The sequence below is a fragment of the Callorhinus ursinus genome, unplaced genomic scaffold (genome assembly GCF_003265705.2).
Source record: "Callorhinus ursinus isolate GAN/ISIS: 27379988/994484 unplaced genomic scaffold, GSC_fseal_2.0 scaffold102, whole genome shotgun sequence".
Lineage (NCBI taxonomy): Eukaryota > Metazoa > Chordata > Mammalia > Carnivora > Otariidae > Callorhinus > Callorhinus ursinus.
The window spans coordinates 1,284,342-1,296,035 of NW_027397164.1; positions in this window are offsets into that span (position 1 = coordinate 1,284,342).

Here is an 11,694-nt window from a genome sequence, read left to right on the forward strand (position 1 = left end):
TTGTGGAGATGGTGGTTATGGTGGTGGAGATGGTGGTTATGGTGGAGGTGGTAGTGGTGCTAGTGGAGGTGGTGGTGATGGTGGTAGAGGTGGTAGAGGTGATGGAGATGGCGGTGACGGTGGTGCTGTAGGGCCTGTGATAGTAGCTCTTGGATGATTAGAATAAGGTAAGGCCTCCTGGAGGGAGGGGGGGAGCTTGGCTGACCACTACCTTCCTCTACCTCTTTCCCCACCTCTTTAATAACAGCTACTATTTATTGCATGTCGCCCATAAAACAAGTGCCTGTTCAGTACTTGATGTGTAATCATTCATTTAATCCTCCCAACAGCCCAGTGAGGCAGGCACGAATATTTTAGAGAAAAAATAGTTGAGGCACAGGGAGGTTAAGTAACTTGCCTGAGGTCATGCAGCTAGCAAGTAGCAGAACCTAGACTCAGACTCAGCCGCAGCCCCACACCAGAGTCTTGACTCCAGAGGCAGAACTCTATACCTACAAGAGCTGGTGTGTGTGTGTGTGTGTGTGTGTGTGTGTGTGTGTGTGTGTGTGGAGGGGGGGCGGTTTAAGGGGCTCCACTATCTTGAGGTTTCTGTGGCCAAGCAGTGCCATCTGACTATTTTCTTGCCTTTGTCTCTCTTGGAAGCTCTGACGGGAGGTGGGGATCTGTGGAAGAAGTCTAGGTCCCACCAGTTGGTGGTCACAGAATGGGGGAGGGGAGCCACTTTTCCTCGCCCACGGCTGGCGGCTCACCCCAGCTCCTGCCTAGGGCTCCCGCCCTCGGGAGCTCCATGCTGCCGGCCTCCCTCCCTCCCAGGATCTCATTATATCCCTAAGAGAAACTGACAGCCTCAATATCTTACTTTGCAAATATAGTTTATTCCTTCAATAAAGCCGCCTGCGCGGGGGAATGTTTAAGCACCGCTCTCCCCCGAGAGCCTCATTTGAATTTCTAAAGTCTTCAGTCCTCCAATGGGGCAGCCGGGTAATGAAAACGCAGCCGCTTACCCGGAATTCATTTCCTGTCCGGTCTGATCGCGGCTACCGCCACCTGCGCGTCCGCCGCGGAGAAGCAGGACTGACCCACCGAAAGGAGAACTGCTGGCTACCTGGATGCTGGGGGCAGGGGACAGAGAGGCCTTGGCATGGGCCTGTGTCCCCAGGGACCCCTCCGCAGGGTCTCTAGGCCCAGGGACCCCTAGACAGCGTCTCTTAGACCAGGGTGCTCCCCTAGGGACCCCGCCCACCAGCCCCTGGGGGTGAGGTCTGCTCCCTGGCTGGACCCCACTCACTCCAGGGCAGTCCCTACCCCAGCCCCCATGGGAGTCTCTAATTAAAGGACCGGCACGCCCCTCGGGGACTCATTAGGCCCGCTGTGCAGAGAACATTTAATCATTGCTCAGAGCATCGATTGGAAAATCAATTTCTTTGTCTCTCCGCACGCGGCGCTGGAGAAGTGGGGGGAGCGCTGACCTCCTTCTGCTGCCATGTAAAGTGCCGCACATTTAATCAGGGAACAGAAATCAATTAGCCACTTACGAGGTTGGCTTTAGTTACCGAGTCGGCAGGGCCCGCGCCAGAGCTCAGCCGCTGACAGTAGCGAATCTCTCACACCCCACCAGGCCGGCTGCTCTGTGCATCCCACCAGCTCTCCCGAGGGGGGGGGGCCCCTCCCGGGGGCCCTCCCCCTGCTGGGCACCTCTCATCCAGAAAGACCCCTGAGAACCCCACAAAAGCCCTGCAAGTTTCTCTAAACTCCCAGCTCATGGTCACAGCCTCCGTGGCTGACCCCTTCCCATTGACCCAGACCATGGGCTAGGCTCTGCAAACTCTGGAGGCCACAAGCACATGGAGACTCAGCAGAGGCTGGTTCAAATCCCCGCTCAGCTCCCTGCCAGCTTCTGGGAGGTCAGGGTTGCTTTTGAACCCCTCTGAGACTCAGCTACCTTGTGAGCACTTTACTCATGAACTAGAAAGGATGATAGTCCCTGCCTCACCAGAGGGCAGTGGAAAGCCAAGGAGATCTCCCGTGGTGCCTACCAAAGCACTGAGGTTGGCACCAGTGGGGCAGGGACCCTCCATCCACATAGTCAGCCAGGTCAACGGGGGACAGGGCAGGTGGGCCCAGTGTCCCCCTCGCTTCTCCTGTTTCCCCATCACCTTCTGGGGGCGTGACTCTGAATCACCTCAGCACCCGTTTTCCCCTCCTATCTGTGCACCCCCACCCTGCTGGACAGCCCCGTCGTCCCCTTACCCAGGACGCTACGCCCTCCCTCACCCCCATGCCCACCCCACCCAGCTCCGGTGGGGGGGGGAGATACAAGCTTCACAGCACCGTCTCACGCACCCAGAGTTATACACACCCAATTACACAGAGTTGTACACAGTCTGCATGCCCCATTACACACAGTTCCGCAGAGTCTCCCCCAGAGTGACAGTCACGGGGCTCCCGTCCCCTCACGCAGTGCACACGCTGCCTTCACATACGCACAGCCCCCCCCCCCCGCTGCCCACACACACGAGCACGCTGGCCCGGTGTCACCCACGTGGGCTTACCAGGCTCACCGGAGGGCCCCCCATCCCACAGGGCTGCACACCACTGGCACACTCACTCACGTGCACGCGCACACACACACACACACATGCACACCCATTCCTTAATAATATTAGACATGCCATTTCTTTCGCATGACAGTTCCAGTGGAGATGCTCAGAGCTGTCACTTGGATGAAAAATAATGCATAATCCTCGTCTTCCTTCCTTCCCTTCCCTTTCTTTCTTCCCTGTTTAATGAGCTCCTAAAAATATTCCCTGCTGTCTCGACGAGGCTGTGGGCTAAGTGTGAGTCAAGCCTCCCGCCCCCTCCCCCGCCCCTGCCTCGGCCCCCTGAGTGGGCTGCGGGATGAAGGGGTTGCAGCCAGACTCAGTGCTTGGCTAAGCCCAGGTCAGGTGGAAGACTCTTGCCCAGGCTCCACAGGTCTCTGACTCACCGCCCCCGCGTCAGCTGGCCCACCTGAGCTGGGAATGAGACACGGGTGGGAGCCGGAAGAAAGGCAGAAGTCCCTTCTGCTACCTGACCACCCTCCGCAACGCCCCCTCCCCCAGCTCCTGACCAATTTCACACCGACGGTCCCATCCACCATCCTGCCCACCTGGACGGAGAGGCCTCCATGTAGACAAGGTCCAAGCTCCGTGAATACCTGCTTCATTCTCCCACCCAGAACTCAGAGGAGAAAGGAGGAAGGGCCTCCCTGAAACCCCAGCTTCTAGCAGCACCCGAGCCTGGCTCTGCTGGGAAAGTTGCGATTATCACAGCTTCCTCTAATTCATCCTTCAGGCCTTGCACTGAAGTCACCTCCTCCCCAAAGCCGCCCTGATGCACACAGCAGGAGGTATTTGTTCACAGTACATATTGACACACTTTCATAATATTAAATTTACAGAGGAGAGGCAATCATGCCTGGTGGGAACTTTGACTCTCCGTGGGACTCTTTCCATCCTGTGTTTTGTTTCCTTGTGGTGTCTCCCCAACCATATCCTAATTCCTTCAGACTGGGAACCCGGCTGGCCTGCTTAGAGAGATAGATGAATGGATGGATGGGTGGATGGATGGATGGGCGGATGGATAGATGGATGGGTGGATAGGTGGATGGATGGTTGGATGGAGAGACAGAGGGATGGATGGGAAGTGATAGAGAGGGAAGAGCTCAGCATCATGAGGTCAGGAACCTAAATGCTCACCTGGTTTCTGTGAGCATTTGCCGTGACTTTGGGAGAGGCAAAAGCCCTCTCTGGGTCTCAGTTTCCCTATCTGTAAAGTGGGAGAGCTGGGCCATGTGGTGTCCAAGGCCTGTTGTAGCTCTGCAATCCTTATTCTACAACTCTCCACAGCGACAGATGGAGAAAACCTGTCCGTGACTTCTGACATCCCATCTGACTGTGCGAAGGGGCAGTGTGCTCTGACCCCCGTGAGGAGCTTGCAGCACAGCTCTGGGCTTTATTTTCCTAGCCTCTCTCAGCCTCCCACTCTCCCATACCTATTTCCTTGCTCCAGTCTCCTTCATTCTTTTTTTTTTTTTTAAAGATTTTATTTATTTATTTGACAGAGAGAGACACACTGAGAGAGGGAACGCAAGCAGGGGGAATAGGAGAGGGAGAAGCAGGCTCCCCACTGAGCAGGGAGCCCGATGCGGGGCTCGATCCCGGGACCCTGGGATCATGACCTGAGCCGAAGGCAGACGCTTAACCGACTGAGCCACCCAGGCGCCCCCAGTCTTCTTCATTCTACTTCCATGTCTTCTTTTCATTCTCTGTCCCTTTTCTTGCTTTTTCTGGGCCTGCATCCTACCCATTAATAGCTCAAAGCAAGTGTGCCCCACCCCCCGCCTCCCTTCCTCTGCCTTCCCTCTCCCAGCCCCACCTGCTCCAGGAGCCCCCTCTCCATGGGCCTCCCCACATCGTCCCAGCAGCTCTAGTCCCGAAAGGTTAAGCTAATAGCAGCTACTTTCCCATCAGCTGCTCTTGTTTGCTCTACATAATTGCAGGAGAGGGGGGCCAGGACTGGGCCCTCCGCGCGGTAGGAGTTACGGGTGCATAGGGAGGGGACTGCGCAGGCTTGTCCCTGGGAAGGGGAGCCGGGTGAAGGTGGCACTTATGGAAACAGGGCGGTAGGCTGTGCGGGCACTGATCACGTGGGACGAGAATTGGGCAGAAGGCCCAGCTGTGGCCGAGCTGCCTGGAGAAGGGAAATGGGGTCCAAAGAAGAGTGGTCAGAGATATTACTACTCCTGGCAGGAGAATCATAACAACAACAAGAGCCATAAATATAATGTTTATCAAGCAGGTGACCACGTGGCAGGCCCTGTACCAAGTACTTTCCTGCTTTTATCTCCTTGCTCTTCACCATGATTCCAGGAGGCAAATGCAGCTCTTGGGCTCATTTTTCTCCCCTTGTGCCCATTTTACAGGAAACAGGGGCTCCAGGAGGTTAAGTCACTGCCCGAGGTCACAGGTTGTTCAGGTAGAGCCTCAAGCAGAGACGGCTCCTAATCACTCCTGCTCAGAGAGGGTCTGTGCTTGCAGGGACCTAGGAGGCCAACCCACTCATTGTCCAGAGGGACACAGGGAAAGAGACTTGTCCAAAGTCCCAAAGCAAGTTGCCAGAACTCAGCTGCAGATTCAGGTCTGTGGCACCTTCTGAGCTGAAATCCCCCTGGAGACTTCCTGTGGGTGGGGTGCTTGGGTGAGGGGTGACTAGGTGGACAAGACGGGCCTCCTGGGAGGTGGTGTGGAGACAGAGCGGGCAGGGTGCGTGCGCGTGGCGGAGGGAGGCACTCAGAGAGGCCACCTCTCTGCCAGGGAGGGGCAGCCCCGGCCTCCTGCTGGTTTGAGTATATTCAATAATTTATCAGGGACAGAGAGGAGCCTGGAACAGCAAGCAGAAGGGGGGGGCGGGTAGAGAGTGTCACAGCAAGTGGTGGTGAATTAAGGCCAGCCCCGGGAAGTTAGAGACAGCAAGTCAGCGTACTTGGGTCCTCAGCCCGCCCCTCTCCCTACAGACTCGGCACCATGCTGGCCTCCACATTCCTGCCTCCAGTCCCAGGTCTGGGGCCCCACCATCTCCTCCAATCAGGACAACCTGCCTCTTCCCGCCCCCCCCCCCCGCCAAAGATTTTATTTTTAAGTAATCTCTATACCCATGGTGGGGCTTAAACTGACAACCTTGAGATCAAGAGTCGCCAGCTCCACCGACTGAGCCAGCCCGGTGCCCCGGGACAACCTGCGTCTTGTTTCCTCAGGGCAGGCACAGTCTGTCTTGTTTCCTTGCTTCCTTGTGAATACACTCAGGGCAGGCACAGTCTTTCTTTCCCTTTAGACTTGGGGGCTCTTGAGTGGGGTCTTCCAAACTCTGCTGGACACTCAATCCAGGGCACTCCATGAGTCTGAAGTAGGGAAGCTTTCTCTTACAGAGAACGACTTTTTAGAAAAACTTCTGACAGGCGGTCGAACTTCATCTCCTGTGACAGCCGCCTGCAAACCTGATGCTCCCTGCACATCTGCCTGCAAGTCTGCAGCTTGCCCAGAGCTGGGGTGATGCACCCAAGAGTTGTAGCCCACTGCTGACCTTGGGTCCCCCGGCACCCCCATCTGCAGTTCAATGCATGCCCCCACCTCTCATCAGCACCGCCGGGGGCAGCCATGAAGGGCCAGGTGAGCAGATGGGCCTTATTTGTATTCTGAGCGGCCAGGCGGTGCTGTGGTTTTCTCCGGGAGAACTCCATCCTCTCCCACAGCTCCAACTTTTGAAACTTCTCCAAGCAGCATCAATAATGGGAATCGATTCATCAATGAGCATCCTGGCCTTGAGGCCCACAGCCCCTGTGGAGCTTTGCTGCATCTCTAAGCACTTCAGCTCCCTGCCCTCCCCCTATGCCCCCCCCATCACTTCTCAGGACCTTGACCTGCCTTCTGACACTAAGTCCCCACCTCAGCCCCAGGACAGCTTCGCTTTGACAAAGGCAGGAATGTAGCCTGGGACTGGAGGAATTCCTGGGGCAGAGAACCAGGGGCTGAGCTCAGAGTTGCTTTATCATGCATCACGCAGAGTGGGAAAGGGGGTGCCATGTCCCAGCCTCCAAATACTGACCATTCCACGTCTGCCTCTTTAACACTGACTAGCCAAGTGACTATCTCCAGCAATCCTGACCACCCTTTCACCCAGCCCAACCTCCCAACACTGGTGGCCCAGCCCAACCAGCTCTTCAGTGTCAACAATCCATCACTGACCGGCCACACCTAATGGCCCAACATCAGTATGTTAATACATCCTTTCCACACTGGCCACCCATACCAACCCTTTACCCCAACATCCAGTAGTGACCCTCAATGCAGAGCTCCCCAGACTAACCAGTCCAACCCACTCTCCACTGGCCATCTAAGATTGTATCCAATGAGGACCCTGCTACCCCTTAGTCACTGACTGTCACCTGTTGCTCTCTGCTGGATCCTGTGCTTTACCTACCACTCTTCAGATGTCTGCTGGTCACAGCTGGACTGCCCTAACCCTGACTGGGCACTAATCCAAACTTCTTCTGGCTCCTGGGACCTGTCCTGTCAGCCAGTGGTGGACTGTTGGATCTCTAGTCTTGCTCCTTTTCATCTGACGAGGCCCTGAGGACTCCTCCCACACGGCACTGACCAGCTGCAGAGTTTGGCTGGGAGGGTTTTTTCCTCACCGTCTCTGGGCTGTCCCCAGAAAAGTTTGGTTGCTGCTTGCTGGATGCCTCCATCACCCCATCCCCCACCCCCAAGCCAGGGTGTTGGTTGTTAGGAGTGACAGTCTGTGGAGGGTCATGGCTCTGGCCTGGGCTGATCTCACAGGGAAAGCACCTAGACTGCCGCCTTCTATGTGAGCTCTGGGTGGAAGGTGACACCTCTCCCTGCCCACTCCCTTCCTGAAGCCAGGCAAGCGGGGGGGAGGGTGAGGGCTCAAGGTGAAGGAGTTAGGGGCAGGCTCTGAGGGGGGGCAGGTGATAAGGTGAACTGGAAGCAGAGGAGGCCTGTAAGGGCAGCGGATGGATGGCAGCATGGCCAAGGGGAGGAGGAAGTGAGGAGCTGAGGAGTGGCAGGGGCAGAGAAGAGGGTGAGAGGCGGGAAGGGGGTGCGGTCCTCGGCATGGTGGGCCTGCGCGCTCCCTCGGCTGCTCCTGGTCCCTCTTGGTTCCCTGCTTAATGGAAAGCTCCATGGAAGCTCATAGAGAGTGACTGCTTATGATCCCCCTTCATCAAGGACTTGGAACCGGGGCCATTAATTAGACGTGGGAGCAGGGGCTCTGGGCCTAGGGGGCCAAGTGACAGGAAATCAGTCTGTCCCTGGAAGCTCTGTCGGGAGGCTTTCTGTCCACCCGCATCCTCTGTGGGGCTCGCCCAGGGAGCCGCACGTGCCATCGTGATACCCTGACTGCTGCCGACCTTGGAGCCGGGGCGCAGCAGACCCCACACCCTAGGTGGGAAACTGGCTCCTGGATTGGGCTCTGACATGTGCGTCCATGGTCAAGTCACGTCCCTTCTCCAGGCCTCAGTTTCCCCATCATTCCAAGGAGGAAGGCTGCTGCCCCCACTGCCCCGAGGGGTGATGTCTGGGCTCCTCTCCTCCTCTCCTGGGCCCGGCCAGAGGGCCCGTAACTTGTCCCGAGCTGATAACAAGGCTGAGGCTGATGGCAATGGCTTCTCCTGGCTTCTCCTACCCTTTTCTGCTCTCTAGCCCCATCTCAGGGATCCAGGGAGAGTCACCATCCTCCCGTGGCACAGAGGCAGGGTGGGCTTGGGGCCCACTGGGTCATGACAGAGGACGGGTCAGGGGAATCATAGGGGGCCTTGGGAGCTGAAGGAGTTGGAGATGGAGGAGATGAAAGGCAGACCAAGGTCAAGATATCTGTCAATCCCAGATGACGGGGCAGAAATTCCTGGAGTGATGCAAGGACAGCCCTCCATTGCTAGAACTTTCCGAGCAGGGGTAAGGGGACAAGATGCTGCTGTGGTTCCTTCCAGCTGCAGGGGTTTCTGAGGCCATGAGTCTAAGGCTGACCGGGCAGCATCTGCGTGCTGTTCTGTCTGCTGTGGGAGGGGCATGATGGGGATGGTTAAGGTGTAGCTCCTGGCACCCAGGCCCCTACTGTCCAGTGGGGGAAACGGGACTCCTGCCCAAGAAACCCCAGGAGGTTTCACTGAGCCTCCTCTTGTACACACACACACACACACACACGCACACGCACACGCACACGCACACAAAGGAGACAGCAGGTGTGAGGTTCTTCAGGGGAGGAAGAACTCCAGAAAGCTATTGACCACTAGGGAGGTTTGGGCGGGAAGCAGAGTTAGTCTGGGTCTTCAGGATGGCCCAGAGCATGGATTGGTGGAGAGGCGATGGAGAAGATGCTCCAGGCAGAAGGAAGAGCCTGTGCAGAGACACGGAGGGGCTGGGGTGGGGGAGGCATGCGGAACATGTAACCAACTCCGAGGAGCCTGGAGTGCCTGCCGGCAGGACGTGGAAGACTTTTAGGGGACCTCTCCAATGCTCTTTCCAGGCAAGCAGGTTACTTTCTGATCCCCAGCTCTGGGCATTTGGTGTGACCGGTCTGTGTGCTTAAGGGTCTAATGGGGTAGATGTTTGAAATACGGGTCATCTTGGAAAAGCAGGTATTTTGGGCAGTGGAACATTTGGGCAACTCTTGCATTTTCCTCATCCGTTCCCCGGTTACAGATCATACCAGTTGGATCCTGGGGCCAGCCTCCAGGATCCCGCATCCTCGGGGGTGGGGGGGCCCTGGTACCTAAGCGGCACAGGGGCCCTGGTATCTTGCCTGCTGACTTTGCACGCCTGCCCTTTCCACTTCCCTAGTTAAACCCAATCCCATCCTTGCTGGTCCCAGGGCTCCCCCCAACAGGACAGAAATCAATGAGCAATTTGCTGTTATTTGTAGATCCTCTTTCCCTGCCAGCTCCCAACCCTAGTCCGTCCTGACCAGGTTTGGTCCTGCCTCCCTCCCCAGTCAAATGGACTGGCACTGTGCCCGGCCAAACGGAGCTTGGTTTTCAGTACCTGGGGGTGGGGGGCGTCTCGGCGCAGAGGGGCCAGTGCTGATCCTCTACCTGGTTACACTCCCGAGAATCTAGAGGAAATAAGGACAAGGCAAAGCATCAGTCCAGGAATCTGTATTTTTTTAAAAAGATTTTATTTATTTATTTGTCAGAGAAAATGAGAGAGACAGAGCATGAACAGGGGGAGCAGCAGGCAGAGGGAGAAGCAGGCTCCCCGCTGAGCAAGGAGCCCGATGTGGGACCCGATCCCAGGACCCTGGGATCATGACCTGAGCCGAGGGCAGACATTGAACCGACAGAGCCACCCAGACGTCCCAGGAATCTGTATTTTTTTAAAAAAAACCCTTCAAGGGATCTGAATGGGGCTGGTGCAGGTGTGGCTGGGAGATGAAATGCATTGGCTGCTGTCAGATTTCCTCCCACCCACTGGCTGTGTGCCCTTACTTACCCTCTCTGTGCTTCAGCATCATCGTCTGTAACACGAGGGCAGTAACAGCTTTAGCCTCCTAGGGTTGCCCAGGGGATTACTGGAGAAAACACAGGCGTAAGTCTTAATTCAAAGCCTAGCACCCAATAGGCATTCAAGAAAAGATTGATGAGGAGCACCTGGGTGGCTCAGTCACTTAAGCATCTGCCTTCGGCTCAGGTCATGATCCCAGGGTCCTGGGATTGAGCCCCAAGTTCGGGTCCCTGCTGAGCAGGGAGCCTGCTTCTCCCCCTCCCCCTGCTTATGCACATGCGCTCTCTCTCTCTCTGTCTCTGTCAAATGGATAAATAAAATCTTAAAAAAAATAAACAATTGCTGATAACAGCAAGGACCAAGGGCTCTGAGCACGGGCACGCTCGCCTCTCCTGGGGGTTCCTAGGTGGGTGAGCCTGATGCCTGCCCCAGAGGAGAGTGCCCATGTCCCCTCCCATGGCACTGGAGGCCCAGCACCAACCAGTCCCCTGGGTGGTGGGGAGGAGGGGCCTCTCAGGGGGGATACGCAGGTTGGACTTGATCAGGTGGAAGGAAACAAAATACTGACGCCCTGGGGATTCCTGACCCACCAAAGAGGATGCTGTGAGTCAAAGAGGGGACCCCCGGCAGGGGGCTAGACACCCCCAGGGGGTCAGTTCCCCAGATTCTGGGAAAGCCACAGACAGCCTGAGTGGTAGGGGGCAGTAAGGCAAAGGAAAGCTCGAAACTTCCTCCCAGTGGGGGCAAGTAATCAATTCTAGATCTCCAGGTCTTTCTCTTCTTCCTACTCACCTACCTGCCCACTACTCACCTGCCACTATCTCAGGAGACACAGAACATAATGGTTGCAGGTGTGGATTTCAGCTCAGCTTACCTGGGTTTCTTTTTTCAATTTTATTGAAGTATAATTTTTTTTAAAGATTTTATTTATTTATTTGACAGAGAGAGAGACAGCGAGAGCAGGAACACAAGCAGGGGGAGTGGGAGAGGGAGAGGCAGGCTTCCCGCTGAGCAGGGAGCCCGACGTGGGGCTCGATCCCAGGACCCTGGGATCATGACCTGAGCCGAAGGCAGACGCTTAATGACTGAGCCACCCAGGCGCCCTGAAGTATAATTTATATACAACGAAATGCACATATTTTAAGTGTTCAATTTGATGAGTCTTGACAAATTTATATGCACATATAACCACCACTACAATCAGGATATAGAACATTTCCATCATCCCCAAAATCTCCCTCATGCTCCTTCCCAGTCAATCCCTAGCCTTCCCCCAGCCCCAGGCAACAACTGATCTGCTTTCTGTCACTATAGATTAGGTTTGTCTCTTCTAGAGTTTCATATAAATGGAATTACGTAATATGTACTCTTTGGTGTCTGGCTGCTTTTCACTTTTCATAATGTTTATGAGATTCATCTGTGTTGCTGTTTTGTCAGTGGTTTATACCTTTTTATCACCAAGTCGGAGCCCACTGTATGAATATGTGATAATTTGTCCACCTGTTGATGGACATTCGTGTTGTTTTCAGGTTTGGGATGTTTGTGAATAAAGCTGCTATGAACGTGTGTGTACAAGTCTTTGCGTGAATGTATATTTTCATTTTTCTGGGGTAAATACCTAAGAGTGGAACGACTGGGT